Source organism: Papio anubis, chromosome 4 (assembly GCF_008728515.1).
Source record: "Papio anubis isolate 15944 chromosome 4, Panubis1.0, whole genome shotgun sequence".
Taxonomy (NCBI): domain Eukaryota; kingdom Metazoa; phylum Chordata; class Mammalia; order Primates; family Cercopithecidae; genus Papio; species Papio anubis.
This window is the reverse complement of record NC_044979.1, coordinates 23,106,901-23,128,940: the sequence shown is the minus strand read 5'-3', so window position 1 is coordinate 23,128,940 and position 22,040 is coordinate 23,106,901. Positions and strand designations below refer to the sequence as shown.

The 22,040-nt window shown below is 40.6% G+C and overlaps 1 protein-coding gene across 6 annotated transcripts in view; it reads right to left on the bottom strand.

The window, feature by feature from the left end:
• CNOT4 (CCR4-NOT transcription complex subunit 4) overlaps positions 1-19,589 on the bottom strand; it is a 144,275-nt gene extending 124,686 nt beyond the window's left edge. For all 6 annotated transcript variants that reach the window (XM_009203911.1, XM_009203912.2, XM_003896633.3 and 3 more), the window contains exon 1: positions 19,322-19,589. The gene's annotated coding sequence lies outside the window, so the exon portion shown is untranslated. The remainder of the gene's footprint in view (positions 1-19,321) is intronic.
• Between the last annotated feature and the right edge of the window lie 2,451 nt (positions 19,590-22,040).

The following is a 22,040-nucleotide window of genomic DNA, read 5'->3' as shown; positions in this document are numbered from 1 at the left end:
TCCATTTTGGACATGTTGAGTGTGAGATGTTTAAGAGCCATTCGAGTGGAGATATTACATAGGCAACTGGATATAAAAATATGGAGTTATGGAGAGAGATCTGAGCTGAAAAAATTCATCTGAGAGAAAACATTCAAAGCCACCAAACCAAGGGAAGTTACTAAGGGAGTGAGCATACATAAAGAAGATAACCAAGGAAGTGTGCCTTGGGATATTCCAGTGTTCAGAGGTAGGCAAAAAGGAAAATCCAAGGAAGACTTAGGAGGAACACCCAATGAATTTTGAGGAAAATCAAGTAAACGTAGTAGCCTAAAAGGCAAGTTAAACAAGTACATCAAAGGCAAGGAGAAAATAACTTTGTCAAACGTAGATCATCACCCAAGATAAAGACAGAACTGACTACTAAATTTAACAATGTCATTTGTTGGAAGACCTTAACAAAAGCAATCTTAGCACAGTGGTAGGGGCAAAGCCTGATTAGAACAGGCTTAAGAGAGAACATGAGAAAGGAATTAGAAAAAGTGCATTTAGACAATGCTTTAAGGGGTTCTACAGAAAGAGAGCAAGAAAGAGCAATTGAGGGAAGATATTTTTATGACGAAAAAAGTAACAGTATGCTTGTATATTGATGGGAATTATCCAGAAGTGACGAATTAATGATATACAGAGAGAAGGGAGAATGACTAGGGCAATGTCCAGAGTAAATATAAAAGGATGGGACCTAATGCATTCATCAGAGGACCTGGGACTACATAGAAACATAGAGAGTAAATCTATAGTAACACAAAGACAGCAGCAAGGTCTGTGAGTACAGATGTAGTCAATACATACATGCGTTGGTAGGAGTCTGTAAGTGTTCTTCTGACTGCTTGCATCTTACGATGAAGTAGAAATCAGGTCCATCAACTGAGGGTGAATATGAGGAAGAGGGGTGGAAGTTTGAAGAGAAAAGCAAGGGAACAAACTAAGTCATCTACGAAAGGGGAGACTGAATGGACTAAGAAAATAGAGTACAATTGTCAGACAATATTCAGGACAAGAAATGTGAGGTTTCTTACTATGAATTTAAAGTGAAAGCAGTTACCATAGTTGTATTTTTCTTCAGTCACTTTCAGCTGCACAGATGTAGATATGAAGTACTCAGAGAGTTGATTTAACTAAGATTGAGGTTTTGCCAACTAATTATGAAGAGGCAAGAAAGGAACAAGTGAGTTGAGGGCATATGCAGTATGACTGGCAATTGAAGAAAGAAGAAAGGAAATCAAGGGGGCAAGGTACAGTGAAAAGGGAATACAATCAGTGGACTGACAGTTTCAATGATGGTAAAGCCCATTGTACCAGCTAGAATGGGCTGAAAAAACAGCAGTCAGAAAGAGCGCCACTGCATTCCAGCCTGGAAAACAGAGGAAGATCCTGTCTCTAAAATAAAAAAAAAATGAAGAAGCTTCAAGTTATTGGTAATAACAAGGTATATGACACGACCATGAGGCCAGGTGTGGTGGCTCACACTTGTAATCCCAGTACTTTGGGAGGCCAAGAAAGGAGGACTGTTTGGGGCCAGGAGTTTCAGACCAGACTTGGCAACACAGCAAGACCCCATCTTTACGAAACATCTTTTTTAATGCATAAAAAAGATATGACCATGAAGTGCCTTAAATGGGCTAGAGAGTAAGATCATTAAAGAAGACATTTAGAAATTAAGAGGTCACAGTATTAGAAGGACCATAGTGATACATATATTGAAATTACCAAGAATTAAAAGAGACTTAGTATTTAGAAGAATGACAGTGAGCCAGGAGCTAAACTAGTCTAGAAAAGAGAAGGTATAATGCAGGGTGCAGTAGGTGCCAGCAAACATGAGGGTTTACAGACAATATAATCTGTTAATAGACAAGTTTTAAAGAGAACAAGAGAATGGTTCAAGACAACTGCCCCATCTCCAGGCTCCTGGTTCTAGTCAGTGGAACCAGGCTCCCTCTTCACTCCTGTTCAATGGAATAGGTCAGAGCAGGAAAATGGTTTGTTTGTTTGTTTGTTTTTAGAGACAGGGTCTCACTATGTTGCCTAGGCTGGCCCTGAACTGGGCTCAGGGATCCTCCTGCCTCCACCTCTCAAGTAGCTGGGACTGCAGGTGTATACTACCATCCCTGGCCAGGAAATGTAGTTTCAAGTCTCAGTGCATAGGACTCCCCACTGATCCTTGATGGCATCATCAGAAAAAAATGAAATATTTAATTGCCAATGTATAAGAGAGTCACAGGGGAAGCAGCATCCTCAGCAAAATACGAAGTAGACAAAATGTTCAGAGAAAGAACAAACAAGGATACAGGAAATTTTGCTGATGATAGACTGTGAATTCCACTGGGTTGCACAATGGCAAGATTTCAAGAGTTGAAGAGGATTGAAAAAAATAGTAAATACACCAAATCTTGTGGGGACGTGAGTATCACCTGGGAGACTGAGTAACTGACATAAAAAGGGAAAAGGGATAAAGAACATAATGAGATTAGTCCTGCTGGAGTAATGCAAGTGGTGGTGTCAAAGCTATGAATATTGGAGGAAGGAATGTGGTATTTGAAGCTCCCTGACAAAGGAAGACAACAGTTTGGGGAATCATGCTCTTGGTCTCAGTACAAAGGGCTTAATAATGGCTTGCAAGGAAACTGTAATGCACTTGTAAGGTGTCATAGAATTTTTTAAAACTATTAAATAGTTTTAGATTAGAAGAATAATTTTAGATTAAATAGTTCTAGGTTAGAATAGTGCTTAGCATCTAATAAGCACTCACAGATAGGCTTTCATTAGCTAATCAAATGTAAAATACAAGTATTGTCCCCCCCCAAAAAAAGAGATTCATTTATAGATTCATTTCCTCAGCTATTAATAAATGGATTCCCAAGTGACTTCAGGAAAACCTGTACCAAGATAAAATTCAGAAAACTCATTTGAGAAAAAGGAGGAAGTCCTTGAGAAGGTAAAGTCCTATATAGTATCCATCAATCTGATAACTAGCTCTTCTCTAAAAAAGTACCACCAGCGGCAGGGAGCAGAGGCTCACACCCGTAATCCTAGCACTTTGGGAGGCCAAGGCGGGCAGATCACCTGAGGTCAGGAGTTCAAGACCAGCCTGGTTTAGTAGAAACCCCGTCTCTACTAAAAATACAAAAGTTAGCCAGGCGTGGTAGTGTGCACCTGTAATCCCAGCTATTCAGGAGGCTAAGACAGGTGAATAGCTTGAACCTGGGAGGCGGAGGTTTCAGTGAGCCAAGATTGCACTACAGCCTGGGCAACAAGAGCGAAACTCCGTCTTTAAAAAAAAAAACAACAAAGGACCATTAGCACTTTGAATGCTTTTCTCCATGCATGCCACTTCAATGGTAGATTAACTTACTCATCCAACAAGCAAATATTGAGCACCTATTATGTGCCAAGTACTATTTCCAGAAACTGAAATACATCAGGAATCAAAACAAATATCCCTGCCCTAGTGGAAAGAGATCAACAACAAACAGTATATATATTAATTATATGATATGTCAGAACATAAGTGTTATAGAAAAAAGTAAAACAGTGCAAATATTAGAGGAAAGGGGCCTGAAATCCAAGTGTAAATAAATAGGGTAAGTAGATATCCAAAGTGTTCTCCAATAACATCCAGAGAAAAGGCCCTAAGACCTTTCCATTTAGTTCTTGCCACTACTTTGCATTAATTTTATTAAATTCTTTTTTTCAATTTTTTTCTCTTCAAGCCACCAATTTTACTCTATTTTACTTCAGCAGTAGATAATAGCTAACATTTATCAAACATTTACCACATAGCATTGTTCTAAGTGTTTTTAAAAGATTAAATAATTACATCCTCACAACAGATGTATGAAATAGGTGTTCCTTTTGCCTCTATTTTACAAGGCAGAAAACTGAGGCACAAAAACATTAAGCAAAATTTCCCAAGATCACGTGGTTAGCAAGTAGCAGAGCCCTGGAGAAACATGTATAATACATATTCCCTACTATGAAATTGAAGAACAGCCTGGGCAACATGGCAAAACTCCATCTCCACAAAAATACAAAAAGTTGGCTCATGCCTGTAATCCCAGCACTTTGGGAGGCCAAGTCAGGTGGATCACCTGAGGTCAGGAGTTTGAGACCAGCCTGATCAACATGGTGAAACCCTGTCTCTACTAAAAATACATAAATTAGCCAGGTATGGTGGCACATATCTGTAGTCCCAGCTACTCGGGAGGCTGAGGCAGGAGAACTGCTTGAACCCGGAAGGCGGAGGCTGCTGTGAGCCAAGATTGTACCATTGCACTCCAGCCTGGACAACGGAGTGAGACTCTGTCTCAACAATAACAACAAAAAATTAGCTGAATGGGTGGCATGGACCTATAGTGCCAGCTACTTGGGAGGCTAAGGTGGGAGGATTACCTAAGCCCGGGAGGTCGAGGCTGTAGGGAGCCAAGATCTCGCCACTGCACTCCAACCTAGGTGACAGAGTGAGACCCTGTCTCAAAAAAAAGAAAAGAAAGAAAGACAGAAAAGACAGAGAGAGAGAGAGAGAGAGAGAAAGGAAGAAAGAGAGAGAGAGAAAGAAAAGAAAAGAAAAGAAAAGAAAAGAAAAAAGAAAAGAAAGAAAAGAAATTTAGGAACATTCAGGGCCGGGCGTGGTGGCTTACGCCTGTAATCCCAGCACTTTGGGAGGCCGAGGCAGGCAGATCACGAAGTCAGGAGATCAAGACCACGGTGAAAGCCCGTCTCTACTAAAAATACAATAAATTAGCCAGGTGCGGTGGTGGGTGCCTGTAGTCCCAGCTACTCAGGAGGCTGAGGCAGGAGAATGGCGTGAACCCGGAAGGTGGAGTTTGAAGTGAGCCAAGATCGCGCCACTGCACTCCAGCCTGGGCGACAGAGTGAGACTCCATCTCAAAAAATAAAAACAACAACAACAAAACATTCAGGGTTGGGTGGGAGCAATAGCTCACGTCTGTAAATCCCAGTGCTTTTGGGAGGCCAAGGTGGGAGGATTGCTTGAGCCCAGGAGTTCAAGGCTGCAATAAGCTATGATCGCGCCACTGCACTCCAGCCTGGAAAACAGAGGAAGATCCTGTCTCCAAAATAAAAAAAAAGAGTAATATTCAGCACAAACTGTTTCAAGTTTTCTCACCTCTAATAAACAGACTCTCTTACAGTATACATATAAAAAATATGAATGCTCCTATTATATTGTTTTCTGGCCATTTTTACAGTTATTTTCTTGACTAAATAGTTTTTCTGTTGTTGTTGTTTTTGTTTGTTTGTTTTTGAGACAGAGCCTCACTCCGTTACCCAGTCTGGAGTGCAGTGCCACAATCTCCGCTCACTGCAACCTCCACCTCCCGGGTTCAAGTGATTCTTGTGCCTCAGCCTCCCAAGTAGCTGGAATTACAGGCACACACCATCATGCCCAACTAATTTCAGTATTTTTATTAGAGACGGGGTTTCGCCACGTTGGCCAGGCTGGTCTCAAACTCCTGACCTCACGTGATCTGCTCACCGTGGCCTCCCATAGTGGTGGTATTACAGGTGTGAGCCACTCTGCCAGGTCAACTGAATAGTCTTTATCACAGTCTCTACTTAACATCTTCCTTAACCTCCCCACAATCTGATTTATATTACCATTCTTCGTGTACTGAAACTGCTTTAATGTGGTCAGTGACCCTCACACCACCAAGCCAAAAGATTCTTTCTCTATTCTCATTCTCCTCAAACTTTGTATTGGACTATGTCCACCTCTGTGCCCTTCTTCCTGAAACCTCCTTGGGTACCTAGAAGCAACACTACCCTGAATCTTCCTATTCCTCTCTCTCTCTCTCTCTTTGACCTTTCCCTTAGAAAATCTCTTCCTTTGGATTCTGAGACTTAAACTTTTCTATCTTCCTTTTACCTCTCCTACTGTTCCTTTAATAGTACCTTTTTCACTTCTACCCCTGAAAGGTAGGAACCCCAAAAGTTTAAGTTGAGTCCATTGTTCTTCTCTTTTTTTCTTTTTTTGAGACAGAGGCTCTGTCACCCAGACTGGAGTGAAGTGGCACAATCACAGCTCACTGCAGCCTCAATCTCCCAAGCTCAAGCAATCCTCCCCACTCAAACTCCCAGGTAGCTGGGATTACATGAGTGCCTCCACCAAGCCTGGATAATTTTTCTTTTTTTTTTTAAAGAAATGGAGTCTCACTATAATTGCCCAAGATGGTCCTGAACTCCTGGGCTCAAGCTGTCTTCCAGCCTCGGACTCCCAAATTTTGGGGATTACAGGTGTGAGCCACTGCACCGAGCTCTTTTTTATATTCCAATAGGGTCAGGCACAGTGGCTCATGCCTATAATCCCAGCACTTTGGGAAGCCGAAACAGGTGAATTGCTTGAGGCCAGGAGCTCAAGACCAGCCTGGTCAATATGGTGAAACCCCACCTCTACCAAAAAATACAATAATTAGCCAGGCATAGTGGCACGTGCCTGTAGTCCCAGCTACTCAAAAGGCTAAGGTAAGAGAATCGCTTGGACCCAGGAGACGGAGGTTGCGGTGAGCCAAGATCGTGCCACTGCACTACAGCCTGGGTGACAGAGTGAGACCCCTGTCTCAAAATAAAAATAAAAATAAAATAGATTCTTACAGTCTCTTTTAAGGTTCATTCATCCAATAAGCATTTATTGAGCATCTACCATCAACCAGGTTCTGTTTGGGTTGCTTAAAATAGATTAGTGAACAAAACAGACCAAAAAAAATCCTCTCTGCATATAGTGAAATAATTCTGTGCTACCAAGGACACTCAAAACTATCTTCCCCTAAATACTATTTTAAACACATCACTCTCATGGCTTAAAAACAACAATAACAACCTTGCAATGATTCCCCTCTTATCAGTCACGTCTAATTTTCTAGGCCTTAGTTCAAAACACCTGATAATCATTTTCTATTGTATCCATACGGGTTCATTTTCCATTACTCTCTGATTCAAGGGAATTCCAGGCAGGCCAATCTTCTGATTACCCCTCAAACACATTCCTTATATTTCTATGTGGTCAAGTGACTACTGAAAATGTATATTTAGTACTTAGAAATTTTTTTACAAGTGTACTGAATTAATAGAGAAATTCAAAGATGAATGTTTTTGATTCCTTCAAATGCATAAAAATAGCAAACACTTATACAAAGCTACTATGTGCCAAACACTATTCCAAGCACTTTATATACATTAACCCATTTATTCCACACAACAATCCTGGTATCTCCATTTTACAAATGAGGAAGCTGAGGCCCAAAGATGGTAAAGTAACAACCTAGGTCTCACAGATAGTAAGTGGTAGAGCCAACATTCATACTTAGGAAGCCTGGTTCCATACTATCCAGCATACTCCCAGCAGAAGTAATAAAAACAAATAGAGTTCAAAACTGAAACTGAAAACTATATTCAACTATAAAAAGTTACATATAAGTTAATCCTTTACTCCAAATCCTCTAATATGTCAAGGTTAAATTATAGAATTTAATAGTATATAATAAAAACCACAATCTACAAACATGAATACACCATATATCATTCAGAGTTCCCCAAAGCTGCTGAAAATACTTGCTAGGCATGACAAAGAATATATGGTGACACAGGTCTAACTTGTGTTCTTTCATTGGCATGCATATATTAAAGTATTTTGCTGTCATCCTTGCTTTCATCAGAATCAAAATAGATTTGAATACAATCTTCAAGGGTTTTTATTTGTTTGTTTGTTTGTTTGTTTTTGAGATGGACTCTTGCTCTGTCGCCCAGGCTGGAGTGCAATGGCATGGTCTTGGCTCACTGCAACCTCCGCCTCCTAGGTTCAAGTGATTCTCCTGCCTCAACCTCCCGAGTAGCTGGAATTACAGGCGCATGCCACCACGCCTGGCTAATTTTTCTATTTTTAGTAGAGACAGGGTTTCACCATGTTGCCCAGGCTGGTCTCAAACTCCTGACCTCGTGATCCACCCACCTCGGCCTCCCAAAGTGCTAGGATTAAAAGACTGCCAGCTTTACTTTTTGGAAGCAAAATTCACATATAGGACTGGGTCCTGTATGGCAGAAAAAAATTTAGTAGAAGCAAAAACAATCCCCAAAGCATTTAACTGATATAGGTACTCTTCAACCTCTCACCAACTTTACGGCTAAAGGATCCTTTAAAAGGTTTCTAAGGACTCATCGAGAATTCAGTTTTTTTATAACTGATTACATAAAATTAAAATCCAAAGGCAGAGGTTCTTTCATAAAACAATCCTGACATATTAAAAGATAGGGGGTGCCTAACCACAACATTATTATTTTCTCCTCTTTCCAGTTTTCCCTGCTCTTCAGGCAGAGAAAAGACATGAATTTGTCAGGTTTTGAGATGGAGAGATTAAAATTAACAAACCAGGACAGGGACACTAGTTTGATTTGGAAAAGGCGAGACTAGACTGTATGTAGCCTTTCCAATTAGTAATGACAGCCTAACTAGAAAATAAAAGGTATGTAGATAAAAGCAGCCAAAAAAACAATGCCATCAATGCCTTAGGCAAAAATCCACAGCAGCTACTATTCCCCACTTTATTTTCTGCCTCTCCTCCCTTTTCCTGGGTAAGGAAAGCACCCAAAGCACCCCCAAGGCCACTCACAGAAAACCAATTTCTTCCCAAGCATTGTATGAATAAAAAAAAAAAAAACATAAACTATTAATAATTTGAGATTAATTCAATTTACTCTCAAATTTTCGAACTGTTTGGAAAAGATTTTTTAAACAGGGAGTCGTTTTCTCCTCTCTTCACCCACAGCAACCCACTATGACACTCATAAAGTCATCCCATACTCCAAGGGATTAAATACAAATTTCCTGGGGAAAACACTGGATTCGGCAGCTATCACTGAAGCTATTCCCAAATACTAAGGTTCTCCTGTATACCCCATATTTGATATTTTCTTCTCTCCCACATGCACTGGTGACAAGAAGATGTATAATCCTTCTCAAGATTCTCTACACAAAGGAGACCTCAATTCAAATCTCAAATTTAAAATTAAAACCCCTTGTTAAAACAAACCCCCCAAGGAGAAGGCAATGGCTTTCTAGTCTAGTGTTCATTTTCAACAGCATACACGACCAGCTAAATAAGGAAGTTTTAAAATGTCAAAAATTTTTCTGTCATATTACTAGAATGAAAGAGGTCTAAGGGTAGAGGTGATGCCAATGAAAAACAGATTATTTCCCAATAATGTACTATATTGCATCATCTTAATCATTATGAGTATTTCCCAAGTCACCAAAAGGTACATGGCATTATGATAGGTCCAATATTTTATAGTAACAAGAAAATGGTAAAATTAAGTTTAATTTTAAAATTATAAGCACAGTTGAGATGTTTTCAGACACAACTGTGGGAAACTTTGAGATCCACATGCTAAATACAGTAGAGGAGGAATACCTGAGACATTAAAGGAAGCATGAAGATAATAAGTGGCAATACAGTATTATTCATCTACCTCATTTACAAAGCAATAAACAAGAAACCTATTTTTTCTCCCAGCTTTAAAATAAAATGTAAAATTTTCCTTCACCAAACAAAGTATGCCATCCAGAAGTACACAACAGACCCAGAAAGTTGGCTTAATGCAGAGTCTACAAACCAAAACAAAGAATAAAAAAATAACTTCAAAGGTAGCAGAACTTAAGAAAAAAAAAAATCCAACCAAAACATATACAGCTGATGTTTAACCAGACCTATTTTTTAATAATACCTGTGCAAAACAAAGATATCAAAGTAAATGAAAGGATAAGTTTTCATTTCACAATCTCCCTATATACTTCCTCAGCCCGCGGACCTAGCCTTATCCATCCTTAAAGGCAGCTGGTAGTCAGGAATATTTAATGCCCTACTTCATCAGAATTTTCTTTAGCTCTGATCAGGCCATTATTAAAGTCATTCAGTAATATTTACTAGTTATAGCTATTCAAATGTGAGTAGTCTCCTAATGACCATTCTGAACTAATATACACATAGGAAGCAGGTAAGGCCTAAATGTCTCTTTTACACATGAAGTATGTTCATTTCTCTTACTGTAATAAAGAATATTTCTTTATTTTCCAAGCTCCTATTCTTCAGTGAATATCTTTAAAATCATTTAAAAACACTGGTAGCTATTGTCTACTGAAGTTTTTTTTTTGGGGGGGGGACGGAGTTTCACTCTGTAGCCCAGGCTGGAGTGCAGTGGTGCCATCTTGGCTCACTGCAACCTCTGCCTCCCAGGTTCAAGTAATTATCCCAGCCTCAGCCTCCAGAGTAGTGCACACCACCACGTCCAGCTAATTTTTTTGTATTTTCAGTAGAGACGGGATTTCACTATGTTGGTCAGGCTGGTCTCGAACTCCTGACCTCAAGCAATCCTCCCAGCTCAGCTTCCCAAAGTGCTGGGATTACAGGTGTGAGCCACCACACCAGGCCTACTAAAACTTTTTGAGGCTGTTATTTGAGTAATCATCTATCACTTCCTTCACAAAAGCTGGGCTTGGATAACAAATTGCAGTTTACTATCAAAGACAAATAGACTACATTTCCTCAGTTCTCTAAAACCTTGATGTCACTTTAGGGCATGAGGGACTAAAGAGAAGATGGAATCAATTATCTGACAAATCCTGTAGAATTTCCATCCTAACATCTCTCAGAATAGCTCCTTACCTCAGTGGTTTGGTCTCTAATTTTTCAAACAAAACTCAACTAACTGTCAACCCCAAAATATGCTCCACACTACTGAAAGAGTAATCTTTCTGAAAACCACTTTCATCATGTTTTCTCCTGCTCCCTATCAACCTCTACTGGCCTCTTATTGCTTAGCACATTAAATTCAACCTGACACCAATACACCTTTCATAATCTAGTTCTACCCTACTTATATAAATTTATCTGCCACCATTCCCAGTAATTAACACTTTATTCCATTGAGATCAGACTCCTTACATCCCTCTCACATCATGCTGGCCCCTACCAAGTGCTTGCTCATTCTTTACTGTGGTCTAAATGTCTCCTTCACAACTTATATTGAAATTTAATTGCCAGTGTGATGGTATTAAGAGGTGAGGCCATTAAGAGGTGATTAGGCTATGAGGGCTCTACCCTCATCAGTGATAATGCCATAGTAATGGAAGTAGGTTCCTGATAAAAAGCAAGTCCTGCCCTCTCTGTTCTTGTTCTCTTGCTCTCCTACCTTACACCATGGGATGACATAGCATGAAGGCCCTTGCCAGATGCCAGCACCATGTTCTGGTTCTTCTCAGTCTCCAAAACCATGAGCCAAATACATTTCTGTTGATTATAAGTATCCAGTCTGTGGTATTCTGTTATAGCAGCATAAAATGGACAAAGACAAGCTTCTATCCCCTATATAGAACGTACATAATGTTCTCCTTCTGGAGATGCTAGCCTATACAATCTTTATCCAAGTCTCATCTTCTTCAGGAAGCCTCACTCCTACAACTTCAGTCTGAAGATATCCCTATACTAACAGACTGGACTCATACTACATGTAGCACACATTATTTGTACACTGCTTTGGACAGTGCTAATTATATCATTATGAAAGTATTCCTGACAAGATAAATTCTACGAAGAGGTTGTGCCAAATTTTCCAAGAAGTGGTTCCATAAGCAAAGTCTATTTGAAAAATTGATTAAGGCCGGGTGCAGTGGCTCAGGCCTGTAATCTCAACACTTTGGGAGGCCGAAGCAGGTGGATCACCTGAGGTGAGGAGTTCGAGACCAGCCTGGCCAACATGATGAAACCTTGTCTCTACTAAAAATACAAAAACTTAGCCAGGTGTGGTGGCGGGCACCTGTAATCCCAGCTACTCAGGAGACTGAGGCAGGAGAGTCGCTTAAACCCAGGAGGTGAAGGTTGCAGTGAGCCGAGATCATTTCACTGTACTCCAGCCTGAACAACAAGAAAACTCCATCTCAAAAAAAAAAAAAAAAAGGAAAAAGAAAAGTTGATTAAATAATCCCGATTGTGGATCACACCTATGATCCTAGCACTTTGGGAGGCTGAGGCAGGCAGATGACCTGAGGTCAGGAGTTCAAGACCAGCCTGGCCAACATGGTGAAACCCTGTCTCTGCCAAAAATATAAAAATTAGCTGGGCATGGTGGCACACGCCTGTAGTTCCAGCTACTTGGGAGGCTGAGGCAGGAGAACTGCTTGAACCCAGGAGGCAGAGGTTGCAGTGAGCTGGGATGGCACCACTGCCACTCCAGCCCGGGTGACAGAGTGAGACACCATCTCAAAATAAATAAATAAAGACATTTTATTATATCATGGCATAGTGGCTCACACCTGCAATCCTAGTACTTTGGGAGGCTAAGAGGATCACTTAAGCCCAGAAGTTTGAGACTACCCTGGGCAACAGGGTGAGACCCCATTTCCACAAAAAAATAAGAAAATTAGCTGGGTATGGTCCCATGCCTATAGTCAGAGTAACCTGAGAAGCTGAGGTGGGAGAACTGCTTGAACCCAGGAGTTCAAGGCTACAATGAGCTAGGATCGTGCCACTGCACTCCAGCCTGGGCAACAAAGACCATCTCAAAAGAAAAAAAAAAGAAAAAAAAAGTTCTAGTATGAATGAAACAAAGTAATGACTAAGATTTGATACTCTTTGAAGCTGAGTAACAGCTACATGGTGGTTCATATCTACTTTTGCACTTGTTTAAAAATACCAAAAGTTCCTTTTTTTAAAAGTACTAATAACATCTTTATATCATTTTAAATGACAAAACCAAAATATAACATTTTCTTTACCCAAGGAATATGTCGGTCCCTACTGGCAGTAAGAAAAATGTTTGCAGAGGCCGGGCGCGGTGGCTCACGCCTGTAATCCCAGCACTTTGGGAGGCCGAGGCGGGCGGATCACGAGGTCAGGAGATCGAGACCATCCTGGCTAACACGGTGAAACCCCGTCTCTACTAAAAAAAATACAAAAAAACTAGCCGGGCGCGGTGGCGGGCGCCTGTAGTCCCAGCTACTCGGGAGGCTGAGGCAAGAGAATGACGTGAACCCGGGAGGCGGAGCTTGCAGTGAGCCAAGATTGCGCCACCGCACTCCAGTCTGGGCGACAGAGTGAGACTCTGTGTCGGGGAAAAAAAAAAAAAAGAAAAATGTTTGCAGAAAGATTTAATGCAGAATCCTAATTCTCATCTAAGAATTAATAAAAGTTGGAGGAAAAAATATAATCACACAGACGGGATTTCCATGAAAAGAAAAATTAATCCTAACGACTAAAAGCAACACTGTTTATATTATAAATCTTCATTCAATTAGAGAATTCACAAGAGGGTCCACCCAAATAATAGATGAAAATTTAAAACTTCAGAAAAACTCTTAAGCAAAACATGGGAGGCAGAAAATAAAGGGGAAAAAAAGGAAAAAAGTTGCTACAACCAATGTTCAATAACCCGAATCAGTCAACATTATTTTAGAAAATTCACAATCTGAAAACACCTAATGCTCTAAGGGAATGGATTAAAAAGTTCTTAAATAATCAGAAAATTAGCACTTCCACTCTATTCCAAAGACTGAAAAACATGCTTAGAAAATTTCAGATATTTGGATTAATGACCATGTATCTGTTTGTTGCTATCAAGAAATGCTCCACCCCTTTGAAATTTCAGTCTAACTGCTTTTCAAAATTCAATCACTATTTTGCTGACATCATTCACTAATTGCTTCCAAAAGCGGTAATATAATATCTACTAATTTTTTTTTCTTTTTTTTTTAGACAAAGTCTTACTCCGTCTCCCAGGCTGGAGTACAATGGCACAATCTCAGATCACTGCAACCTCTGACTCCCAAGTTCAAGTGATTCTCCTGCCTCAGCCTCCCGAGGAGCTGGGATTACAGGTACATGCCACCACACTCAGCTTATTTTTGTATTTTTAGTAGAGATGGGGTTTCACCATGTTGGCCAGGCTGGTCTCGAACTCCTGACCTCGTGATCAGCCCACCTGGGCCTCCCAAAGTGCTGGGATTACAGGCGTGAGTCACCGTGCCTAGTCACATCTACTATTTTTAAGTGAAAGCATTTTATTCTACTAATTACACTGCTTTTTTGCCTTGACATTTTTTCCAAACTGGTTTTAGGCATATCCACAAGCCAATTTTGATTATTTTGATTTCAAATTCTACTCCATAATTGCTTTAAAACTCAAGAGGTGAGATTTTAGTAGCCATACTTTTAAAAAGTTATTTTTGAACAGCTATCTGACATACACACCTATACAAATAGCAAGACTTATCCTAACAGCAATATACCATCTGCCCATCACCCAAAGCAATTAAAGCTTAAAACAAGACAACTCTCCTGTATGAACAGAGTTTAATAACAAAGAAGTCATACTTGAGGCCGGGCACAGTGGCTCACACCTGTAATCTAGCACTTTGGGAGGCTGAGGCAGGCAGATCATGAGGTCAGGAGTTCGAAACCAGCCTGGCCAACATGGTGAAACCCCTGTCTCTACTAAAAATACAAAAATTAGCTGGGTGTAGTGGCGGGCATTTGTAATCCCAGCTACTTGGGAGGCTGAGGCAGAAATGCTTGAACCCGGGGGGCAGAGGCTGCAGTGAGCCAAGATCACACAGCTACACTCCAGCCTGGGTGACAGAGCAAGAGTCCGTCTCGGGAGGGGGGTAAAGAAAAAATTCCATACTCACAAATAAACCTGTTAAGAGGAAAAATAAACTTATACTCAAACCGTGTTATACCATCCTTAAAGTTAGGTTTTCTTACCAAATAAATGTAACCATCTTCTTTTTGGTAGCTTGTAATTTCTCTCTTCTGATAAACAAAAAATATGCTACTAAAATCTAAGTACTAAAATCTAAGGGGCCAAAATAGTGGTGAAATTTTCTATAAACTTCATAATTAAATAATAAAAGAATCATATCATACAAAAGACATGTGTTGGCCAGGTGCAGTGGCTCACGCCTGTAATCCCAGCACTTTGGGAGGCCGAGGCAGGCAGACCACGAAGTCAGGATATCAAGACCATCCTGGCTAAAACGGTGAAACCCCGTCTCTACTAAAAATACAAAAAAAAATTAGCTGGGCGTGGTGGCGGGCGCCTGTATTCCCAGCTACTAGGGAGGCTGAGGCAGGAGAATGGTGTGAACCCGGGAGGTGGAGCTTGCAGTGAGCAGAGATTGTGCCATTGCGCTCCAGCCTGGACGACAGAGCGAAACCCCGTCTCAAAAAAAAAAAAACAAATGTATCATAGAACCAGTTAGATTCTATTATAGTAGAAAAGTTGACATTTACCACATAATCTTTTCTAATAAAGAAGTCCACATAACAAGATTAAAAATAATTGTGAAGTTCTTTTGGAAAACCACTAAACGCATGATTAAAAAGTCCCACATATCTTCTTCCCTTGCATTACAAAAATAACTGGGTAAATTATGCTAGCTTTTTAATTTGCGTACTCGACTTTTGAGAAAAATATGAATATACTATAATCTTTAAAATATTGAGGATATTGCCACCTTTTATTCAAGAATGGATATTTGCAGATTTTTCCTAATATCTTTGAGGTAACATAAAACATTACAAAATCTCAGAATGTGTTAAACAAGTTTTATCCAATACATGCTATTCCAGTGGGATAAAAACCATTTACAAGTTCCATTTAGATTAAGAAATCCTTTGAGAAAAGTATGTAGTACATTCTAGTTATACTGTTTCTAGAACAGCAAAAATCTCTATAACCTATTTCCCTACTGTTTTCTTCAGAACCTGAATGTAATGTAACTTCCTTCACAAAGAGTCAAGACAGTATTATAGTTACTGTGAGAGAGCTAACTAACTGAATTTTCACCAGAGGCTGAAGTTTTCACAAATTAAAACCATTTTACTTAAATGATCTATAAAAATAATAACACTAAGGTTAAATATATTTAATTGAGTACTATTTGCAGTCACATTAGAAAATTTAATTTTAGGCCCAGTATGGTGGCTCACGCCTGTAATCCCAACCCTTTGGGAGGCCAAGGTGGACAGATCATGAGATCAGGAGTTTGAGACCAGACTGACCAACATGGTAAAACCCCGTCTCTACTAAAAATACAAAACTTAGCCGAGCGAGCTGGCGCACGCCTGTAATCCCAGCTATTCAAGAGACTGAGGCAGGAGAATCGCTTGAACCCGGGAGGTGGAGGTTGCAGTGAGCCCAGATCGCACCACTGCACTCCAGTCTGGGTAACAGAGTGAGACTTTGTCTCAAAAAAAAAAAAGAGAGAGAAAGAAAAGAAAATTTAATATTTTTCTCACACAAAACAACAAAAAGATAAATTTATTAAACTGAAGAATATAGATTCCTTTTAAAGCCAAGAGTAGAGTGGGGAAAAAAGGGAAGATTTCTAAATCCAAACTGCTTAAACTGATAAGATTTTTTTTATTCCTTTAAAGCACACAAAATCATTTTTAAAATAAAACTCCCTTAAAGCTAGGAGTTCATCCTCTGGCAACACCCTCTTTCTTTAACAAAGTAATGAGTTGCAAGTTATCGCTAGTACTCCCTTTTAGACTCAAGTTGAAGGGCAATACAAAAACAATTTTATTTTTCTGTACTTTGTTATTTGAGTATAACTGTCTCATCCTAATTTTATAATAGGCCAACTTTAAGCGATTCATATTCAAAACATTCTTACAGAAATAATCTATTGATCTCAAGAATTCAACTATTGAACCTGGTAGAAAGTATTCCAAATTATCAAAAGAAACCATGAAAGTATGAAGCTGTAGCGTTCATAACGTTAGATCAAAAAACTTAAACCACACAAAAATATTTAGAAATCTCAGCTCCCTATTTCTTATCAAAATACTAAAGAACTTTAGATGTCTTCTTTAAAGGTACTAAAGATACAAAAGTAAATTCCTTTTGACTTCAGAGGGCCGAAATGGAGAATTCGGTAACTGCAAGCAAAAAGTATGAGGGGAGAAAATTACTTGAGAAAATATTTCGTGAGACAAACACCATTAAAAAAAAAAAAAAAAGACGTATTAAAATCATTTACTCCCTTCTACCAGACAAACAGTCCTCTCCTAGAACTCAACTGCTTACAATTCAGCCAAGTATGATTGCCAAGAGTTTCTAAACCTGTGTTAGGATTGTTCAAAGTGGAAAGCTTCTCCACCAGTGTATTACAACAACAAAAAGTATATTTTTTAGAGTTAAAGATCAACTATTAAATACACTCCTCTGATAAACTAAATGTAAGCGATTAAAAAAAAAAAACTCAACTTGTAACTTAGGACAAAGTTTGCTATATAAATTGCTTGCAGTTCTAAGAGTATTTATTTGGTCCCCCAAATTGGGGCTTAAGTGGCTGAAAGAAAAAAGTTTTATAGACAGGTTTTCTAACCTTAGTTTACATTTGGTAAAACAGACCATTTATCACAATCAAGTGAACATAATGCCAAATGTTAAGATTCCAAATTTTACAGGTAAAATTTGTAAAAATTACAATAACCCACTAATGGACTGCCACATGAGACTGTCACTGATGTTCAACATTTTTACATATATCTTAAGAATGCAATGTCATATATGTCATGTTCAAACTTGGGATGTATGTATTTGCACTATGTAATCCTGGTTGCTTTTCTGGTAATTCTTTATCTCACAGTGGTCTGATTATAGCCAGGGCTGCTTCTTCCCATTATACCATTAGTCAGTATATCTTAATTTTGCTTTCACCAAAACATGGACATCATAAGCCACCTCTTGCTTCTAGTTTTCTGCTTTTTACTGTAGATAACAATGACAGTGAGTTCTACCAAATGCATGTATGTGCACAGCTTTGTCATTCTTTTCCCAGCCCCCTTCTTTTCTGAGAAAAATACGAGAAACTTAGGTTTATATAAAAACATCGATTTTTCTTTTGCATACATACCTAATGGATTTTCAAGAGAAGACAATTTATTCAGACTATCATCCTAGAAATGTCAAGAGAACTTCCCAAATCCAAAAATAAGAAGTAAATCTGATAATAACTGGAAAGGAAATTTCCACTCAAATCATAAATAAAATGTCATCAGTTAAGCTGAACATCAATAAAACTCAGTCAAAAATCAAGTCTCAATACAGAACCCACATATAACCCACATGTAATCAAAATATCACTTATATTTGCTAGCGGAGTTCACAGATGAATTCTGTATGTGCGCCAAATTTATCTTATTTTGAAATGCTGGGGTTAATATTAGTATAAATCAGAGCCCACACGAAGTGTCCTGGGCAGAGACAATCCAAAGAACGCTTAGTAGCATGGTAAAAACCGGTCCAAAATGAAAAAAAAGAAAAGAAAAAAGCCACGTCCTAACACAACAGAGCGAATAAGCGACAAATAGATCACTGAAAGCAAAACGAAAACGGTCCCCTCCGGAGTAGACTGAATAAAAGATCTTTACTCATAACGTTTAATACTATCCGACCTCACTTCATTCACTTCCCAACTTCCTTTACTTTTCAAGGGCCACCACGGGGCATCCCTTTTTCTGGAAGTGTATATGGAAAGGATCTGTACAGGAAAGAGGGAAGGAACAGACAATTCTCAAGAAGGCTAAGAAACAGGTGGGTTAGCAGGAGCAGAAGCATAATCTAGACACTTAAGGGGCAGCTTTAAGATGACAGATGTGGTGGAAGGAAAGACTGCAAATCGGAAGAAGCCCTAGTGTGGCAGATACACTGTGGGCTGATTGCAAGCACCAAAGGGGGGCAAAGGCTAACTCCAGAGTGGTAGCAGTGGAGCAAAAAACAAGCAGCAGGACGGGTGGGCAATGAGCAGTGGGATTAACGAGCAGCAGCAGCAACACGGGTCAGAGTGGAAGTGATGGCTTTGGTCTTGGGAGACGGGGGCCAGTGGGAAAGGACGTCAGACACGGAATAGGGGGTTGGGGAAACAAGGAGGACTGAGACCTAAGAATCCTGCCCCTATGAAAATGCAGGGGAAAAAGCTGGAGACCAAAAGCCGCCTCGGCTCCCCAATTAAAGAAATTCTCGAAGGAGAGTCGCCGCTTGCCGCCGCGCTGCCTTCTGACCCGCTCGCTTTTCCTGATGGTAACTGCTGTGGCGTAAAGAGAGGGAGGAAGAGGAGGAGGAGGAAGAAGACCAAGGAGGAGGAGGGTGAAGATGAGGCGGGGGGTGGGGAGAAAGGGGGGTGCGGCCTGTACAGTCCCAGCGAAGCCTCCGCTCTCTCGTAGCCGGTCAGCCCCGGGTTTCCCCTAAGCCCAGCCCCGCATAGACTCACCCGCCTGCCTTGCCTCGCTTTTCCCTCAGCCGACTCCACGCGCTGCCGCGTCCTCACAAGAAACCACCGAACGAGCGTCGGGGAAAAAACTCTTCAGAACCGGGCCTGATTGCTTCAGTGAGTCCGACCTTTACGGCTGAGAGAGAGACTCTCAGCTTTCGGTGGGTTCCACAGCCAGACGGGCCACCATCTTACATTAGGGTAAGACTCCTCCGGCCTCCCGTGCGCAGGCGCACGCCGATCCGGCCAGGAGGGGCGGGGGAGGGGCGGGAGGAGCGGCGGGCGGCTGAGTGGGAGGTTGCGGTGGCCGCTCCCGCAGCACCCTGGGAGTTGGAGTCCTCGGAGGGTAACCGCCCAGGGGCACGCCGGGAGTTGAAGTCCTCTCTCAGAGGGCGGAGGAGATCGCCCACCTCACGTGGCTGCTGGACTGAGCCTTTCTTCGTGTTTTGCTTCCTTCTCTGCGCGCGTGTGCTACTTCAATGTCATTTGGTCGGCGGTTTTCACTAGTCATTCTGTGTCCTCGGTGTTTTTGGAAATGTGCGACCCCAAGACTGGGGCGAGGCTAGACAATTTTTCTGGGAGCCCGGAATGTTTCTTCTCTGCCCCGCCCACCAGGGATATCTAAAGGGGGCGGGGTGGAGGTGGAGGCAGGTTGGGGGTACGAAGAGCGCGGGATTTGATCTAGGGTAAGAATTTGATACAGACTTGGCGTCTGTTTGCGAAACAAGGAGGAAACAGACGCCCGTTTAATTCATTTCCCTGTCCTTGCGCATTTGGGGGCCACCACCCTTGATCCCTTCTTCACTGTAAAATCGCCGGTGAAGAAATATACTAAATTATTCTGTGCAGATTACCCAAGAGAACGGAAGACCCGTGCACTTACAATAACGTGCTTCGGTTGATGTGAATTTGAGAATTTGCGGACCTCTGTGCGAATTAGTGTTAGTTCGCTGTCCTGCCAGCACAGCTGTGTGCAAGTTGACAAACTCTACACACATCGGTACATCCCCAAGAACAATGAATGCAGCCACAATCTCTACGAGCACTGAGGAATCATCAGTCACAAACGTCAGTCAATGTACTGGTCGCTCCCGTTTGCATCCCAGAACTCTGGTGAAAGCGGCACTCGAAGCAGTAATTTTTGCTTATTGCATGTATTCTTCACCCACTCATACAGCAAATACTCAATGAGCTCCTCCTGGCCGCCGGGTACTCTTCTATATATTGAGAACACAATGGTGAGCAAAATAGAAAAAATTCCCTGTCCCCATCCTAGTGATATGTTGGGATGAGGAAGAGGAGAGAGGAGGCATTTTTTTAAAAATACGTGATTAAAATGCATAGTATGTCATAACCGATTTTAAAAACTTAAAACAGGAAAGGGGAGTAGGGAAAGAGGTTGCAGTTTTAAATTTATGAACTCAATGTCATAAGAAGAAGCCCTCATTTCTTTTTTCCTTTTTTTTTTTTTTTTTTTTTGAGACGGAGTTTCTCTCTACCTCCCAGGCTAGAGTGCAATCTAGGCTCACTGCGCTCACTGCAAGGTCCGCCTTCCGGGTTCACGCCATTCTCCTGCCTCAGCCTCCCAAGTAGTGGGACTACAGGCGCCCGCCACCACGCCCGGCTAATTTTTTGTGTTTTTCAGTAGAGAAGGGGTTTCACCGGTCACCCAGGCTGGAGTGCAGTGGCGCGATCTCGGCTCACTGCAACCTCCGCCTCTCGGATTCAAGCGATTCTTCTGCCTCAGCCTCCCGAGTAGCTGGGATTACAGGCACGTGCCATCACGCCAGGCTAATTTTTATATTTTTAGTAGAGACAGGGTTTCACTATGTTGGTCAGGCTGGTCTCAAACTCCTGACCTCAGGTGATCCGCCTGCCTCGGCCTCCCAAAGTAGTGGGATTACAGACGTGAGCCACCACACCCGGCCTCATTCTTTCAATACATTGGTTTTCTGTGTTTCCGTTTCCTCACTATCAAACCTAGAGACAACAGTTAATTGGGTAAAAATTAAAATATGTAATGAAGTCACATTTTACCCAAAGTTTGAAATTATAGAATCATGAAATGATTACCTAGCAAGGAAACTTGGGAAATTATTTGGATTTCCCTTTAGGTAATTAAATGCCTAAACATTCAATATGGTTGACGTTTTTATTTAAAATGTATGTTTATTTTTCTTGTATATATTACCAATTTTATAGTAGGATATAAACAAAGTAATGAAAAGAACAAAATAAAAAGAAGCCTTCCCATTATGAAAGATTAGAATCATCACAGTAAAAACTGGAAGGGATCTTAAGCATCACCTAATCCAGTGGCAACCTTATCTTAGTCAACATTCCTTTTTTTAATAAATGTTTTTATAATATGCTCTTTGTTAGCCTAAAATGAAATTCATAGGTATATAAACTACCTATATACATGATTTAATCTTAAATCAAAATGATGTTCTTTTTATAATATAAATGATATGAAGAAAGTAATTTATAATAAAATTGTTTGTATTTCAATATATAAATGCTCAGCATGACTATTCTAGAAATACAGTCAAGTCATGGTTTGCTAGCACTTATAAATAAAATCTCCAACACTAGGGGGCAATGCCACCCCTGTACTGAGACTGACAGTAAGGTGACAGTTCCTAGGTGATCAATTGTGAGAGTCACTACCATCTCAGGCCAGTACTCCTTTTACTATACTACATTGCCAGTTTTCATA